Here is a 6000-nt window from a genome sequence, read left to right on the forward strand (position 1 = left end):
TTTTGATCCACTTATATTTAATTACACAATATAAAAAAATTAGGAACGTCAAAAGTTTAATAAATATATAGATGAAAATCATTTATCTGCACGTCATAAATTATCTTTAAATTTTTTAATTTTATTTTTGAAAATTTATGAACATTTTCAGAACAGTAAAAATATTTTTGAAATTTTTTTTAAAAAAATTACGAGTATTAATGAAAGTTTAAATAAATTATACCCAACTTATAATTAATAAAAGTAAATTAAAAACATGTGTGCATTGCATGTGGAACTTTAAATTCTGTTGGTATTAATTAATTAACTAATTAATTAATTGAGGGAGACGTGGGTGGGAAGGACAAGATGGTAAAAAGGGGAATAATAAGGAAATCGTACAAATTTGGAGCCGCGCGCTTGGCGCTTGCATTTTGTTTTGCGCGGTCTTCTGGCTGCTGGAATACTTTTGTCAAATTCCAGTTTTCGCCCTCGTGAAAGATACACGTGTCACAAACCGATTAATAATTTAAATAGGAAATATTCTGATGTGGGACCCACTTGACAGAACAGTTCCGTTCCGTTCTGTCTAACACGTTTGTTTTGTGACGCGTCGTGAACGTGTCCTTGCGCGCACCGACTCCCTGGTTTCAAATTTCCAACCGGATTGTGACCGTTTTATTATTCTTATTTTTAATAAATTTAAAATAAATAAAAAAAAAAAAATCTAATTTGTAATTATTAATTAAGATTACCGTTTTAATCTAATCCACTGAGTTAATATTTGAACTTTATTGATTATAAATATAGTTCATTAAAAGAATTTCCATTTTAGCATTGTATTTTATATAATCTAGTAGTCTTTTTCATTGATTACAATGACATAATCAAATTTGATTAAATTTTTATTATATTTGGATATCATTTATAAAGTGAAAAAATAATCTAAGTGGCACGGTTTATTATTTAAAAAATGAAATTATTATAATAAGCTTATAATACTATAGCAACATAAATGTTATAAATAAAGCATTCAAACTATTCAATAATTAATAATGTCTGCGGTGAATGAAAGTAGGTTAGCTGTCAACGTGGGCCTAAAGCATATGCTTTCTTGGATGGGTAGCCAATTTGAGACATAATTATCACTTTTTAGATATCAAATATTTCCATTCATACCACCTTCCACCTTTCCTTCCAATATAATTTAACCTAACCGCTTCAACCACCAATCACGACAAAAATTTATGTCTTTTCTTCACGTACATCATCACAAATTTTATCTTTACGGTTTAAATAACATTCGAGTAACCGAGACCATATCTAACATTGAATGATTCTGAAGATAAAACAACTCAAAGTAACTTAAAAAATAATTGAACGTTAGGTGTCCTGGCCCCTTTAAAATTTTACTAGATACACGTGAGTGAAAACAACCGCATGTTGGAAGGACTCGTGTTTATGTGTGAGATTAGTATTCATATCGGTGTGGATACATGGGTATTAAAGTTAATGATTCGATAATTGATTAAATAATTTGTTAAAATGTGGTTAATGGCATAAAGCACCAATTAAGTAAAAGAAATGTTGTCACATTGTAGATAATGCAAGAAATAGTATATATTCTCTCTACCATTCATTGGTTTAATTAAACCTATTTTGACATTTGTAATTTAATTATTATTATTATTATTTTACATCTGGAACTTTACATTATAGTAGTCAATAAATAATAAATAAAAAAAAGTGTTGAAGTAAAAAGACAAAAATTAAAAGCCCATTTGGAATAATCTTTTTAAAAAGCTTAAAAACAAAATTCTAAAAACTAAAAAGTATTTAGAAAGTTATTATTATTCTTTTTGTAATGAATTGCATTATTTTTAAAAAGATTTAATGAGCCTACCACTACGTCTTCCGAGATCCATTTGGGCTACTTATGGGCCTGGCCCACTATATCCTCCGAGATCCATTTGGGCTTCTTATAGGCCTGGCCCACTATATCTTCCGCGATCCATTTGGGCTTACTTATAGGCCTGGCCCACTACATCTTCCGAGTGCCAAATTCTTTGGGGGCCATAGCCGGAAGTGGATGGGGGCGAAATTACGAATTTCGCCTATGGTCAGAACTTTTATGAAAATAATAAAATTTTATTTTTTATTTTTCTATGTTATAAACGTAATTTCAATAATTAGTCGTTTATTTAGTGAAATATTGAGAATAGATATGATCCTATATGCCCCCAACAAATATTATGTATTGATTGAAACATTATTGTATAAAATTATTTAAAGTTTATATAAAATTATAATATAATAATACAAAATAATAGCATAATTTGAGTATTAATGGAACAATCTTATAAAGCGTTTAATTTCAAGTATTTTTATTTTTAAATTTGGAGATATAATTGATGTAATTAAAGTTGTGAGTGTAACATCATATATAATTAAGGAGTTAAAATTATTATTTTATAACAAAGAACCTGGTTTGAAAATCGTTGCAAATATTGTGATTAATACAACCTGATTCGGGAACGATCAACAAGTGAAGGACTGATCCTTTTGCGCTAGTATTGTTGCGAGATTGGTACTTGGTAGCTTGATCTTCTAACGAGCAAGCTACGTCCATTGAAGTGAATTTCTTTGAGCATAATGTTGAAGTAATATCGAGGTTTAAATCCTTCTCTCTCCTTTTGCTCGACAAATAGATTTGTTTCTTGATTTTTTTAGTTTTGCGAATCAATGAAGGAAAGAGAAGCGTGTAACCAATTTTTAGTTTATTTTAAAATCCTAGTTAGTTTTCGACGAATTCTATGAAAGAAAATTCAAAACAGATCGTTTCGTAACGTGTAGCTCTAGACTAACCTAATTTGAATCAAATTGGGATGATATCATAGGGTTTGAAGTTGTATAGAAAACGCCATGTTAGAGCTAGGAAACCCTAGCTAGGGCTAGATAAAGTGTGGATGGAAGAAGAAAGAATGTGATATTATACATAGGGGGCCACTTGGTTACGAGAAATGCTTACACATCCATGTGCCTTTGTAGCCTTACACTCCCATGTGAGGATTATAAACTTATAGGTATGGCCTTACGAGAAAGTAGATGTGAGATTTTACATTGACTTGAGAGAGAAACGAGTGCCAACAAGGACGTTGGACCCTAAAGGGAGAGAATTGTGAGATCTCTCATCAGTTAGAGAGGAGAACGAAACATTCTTTATAAGGGTGTGAAAACCTCTCTCTAGCATACACGTTTTAAAAACGAAGCTCAAGAGGAAAAGTTCAAAGAAGACAATATTTGCTAGTGGTGAGCTTGGATCATTACAGGAGAGCAACAAGGGTTGATTTCGAACATAATTCTCTGATAGTTCAAGCAAAGAAAGACGATAGTGTTTCATTTAAAAGACTTTGTATTTAGACTCATATCGAACGGGATGAAGAAGAGGAGAGGTTGACAATAAATACACATCATTCTCATATCATTTATTGGCAAACCAAACCCACACCATTTCACAATTCCACAAGATGTTCTTGTGTTCATCATCCGACCCATATAATTAATACTCATGTTGCATTCTGTTGATATATAGATACCCATTTCATATGCCTGCCACCCTCACTGGACCCATCTTTGAATATCATGTCTTTTGGTTTTAGGCTTCTTCTTTCAATTGGGTCTCCTTTTTTCTCCTTTATGCGACCAAATTAAGTGGAAAGACGATCATTCTTGAAGGAGCTACCAAAATATAAGACCATCAAAATTTGAAGAAGCCTCCAACCAAAGGAGACCAAGAACTATCCCCATGTGCTTGTCAAACAATGACCCGACAATGTCATTTCTGAATTCCCCTCATCTTAGTATGTTTTTGTAGTACGGTTTCGTTTACAATTATTACGTGATGCTACGACGATGCTGCTAGAAAGACCCGACCTATATACCTTCTTCGAGCTTGCTTTCTCGCTCGCTTTATTGGATGTCAAATCAAATTTAGGGCAAACTTCGTAAACGAACTAATCTAACCCATTTTATGATAGCTTTTGCATGGTACTCAATCAATAAACATGAAAGTGTGCTATTTCATCCCTTCTCTCACGTTGGGTCATAGGTAATGTCTTGAAAAGTTGAGACAAGACACGTGAGAGAAAGTTGCATTCGATACGTTTTCCAAAACTAAAAGAATATATTTTTCAAACTCTACTCCTCCCACCATTCAAAATCATCGTGTTTAAAAACTACGAGCATTTTTTGGTCTAAACATTTGGAAGATGGTGTATTTAGGCTAATAATATTGGTTATTTTTTTAAGTTTATAAGATTGAATTAATTGAACCCGAAGTATATATAGCATATGCTATTTTTTTTTGTGACTAGAAAGGTTATTCGTTTGATTTATGGTGAAAGCTTATGTAATGACATTGGAGATGACAAAGATTTGTTACAGCATACAACATTTATTAGAGACCCAACTACTTTTCTGACAAGGAATAAGACTTCTACAAGTTGCATTTGTCGCTAAGGTATTGTTCATATTTTTATCCAAAGTTACCTTTTTTGTTTACCCAATATGTTTTTTTTTTCCTATTATATGGTCACAAACGAATTATTTGATGCCCATCATATCCCAAGAAAAAAAAAAAAAAAAAAACAACACTTGAATTTGGATTTGTGTTACTATATTTTAAAAGATATAATCATTTTTATTCTCGTATTTAGTTTAAAAAACTAAACTAAAATAATTATCTAGGAACTAATTTAGAATATATATATATATATATATATATATATATATATATATATATATATATATATATTTATTGTCTATTTAGCAATAGTTGATGTATCATACTGAAAGATCTTATTTTTTGGAACGTGTATCTTATCGATTTTTGCAATGGACTCGATAAATGTGTCGGGTCATTAAGAAAATACCTAGAAAAAAAAATCCAATAGTAAAAATAGTTAAATTTAGCCATAAAACTAAGGAGGTAAAAAATTTCTCTATCTTTGTTCTGTCTGTCCATTTGGGCAGAGAAATTTCACCTCGGGATGCTAACGGTAAATTTGTAATTTAAAGGTATATTGGGGAGCTTATTACAAAAATTGAACTTATAATAATATATTTATAAGATTTTAACCTAGATTTTCGGATGAGAATTTAAATAGATTTTTTCTTTTATTTATGAATTAGATTTGAAAAAGGATAATTTGTACTTTTATTATATTTTATTATTATTAACTAATAAGTATATTTTAATGTTGTTTTTGGTCTTTTTAGACCATTAAATTGGAAGTTTGGAAAGTTTAGGTAGAAAAATTAAATATAAAGTCAAGAATTAAAAATATGTTATGGTTTGACCAGACATTAATCCAAAAAATACGTAGGAGAAGGAGGAGAAGCATGGTTTTTATTACATTATTTTGTTAAGGTAAAGTACATATTTTTAAAACCCAACATTATATCATATAGTTAGTTATAGCTACCACTTAATTTTATATTTCAAACATCCAGTTTCCGAGGAACATGTGCTGTCGCTTTGCCGGCACCTATATCCTTCCTCCCATTTCCACTTTGTTTTTTTGTTTTTTTTTTTTTTCTTTAAATACCCATATTTTAGAAATTTATTAAAATATTTTAAATTCTAACAAATTTCTATATCACTATATTTTTTTAAAATAAGACAATAATTTAACCCAAAAAAATTATATTTTTGTGCTTTTTGGGTTTAGGGTTTGTGCCAAAATATTTGTTTATTTAATTTAATATATGAGCTTCTCATTGAGCATGTTACATAAAAAGAATAGGAAGGGAGGTGGGTTAATTGGATAGGTTCCTTGATTGAATAAATATTTATTTTAATATATACTCAAAAGAGAGAATTAAAAAGGAATAAAACAAGTACATTACATTTAATTTTAAAAAATTAACAAAATTTAATATATATTATGTCACATTTAGAACAAAAATACGTCTCGAAATTGGGTTTATAATCTTACAATCTTATAGATTCTTCATGAATAA

Source organism: Cucurbita pepo, chromosome 4 (genome assembly GCF_057944985.1).
Source record: "Cucurbita pepo subsp. pepo isolate OVF chromosome 4, ASM5794498v1, whole genome shotgun sequence".
NCBI classification, from domain to species: Eukaryota; Viridiplantae; Streptophyta; class Magnoliopsida; order Cucurbitales; family Cucurbitaceae; genus Cucurbita; species Cucurbita pepo.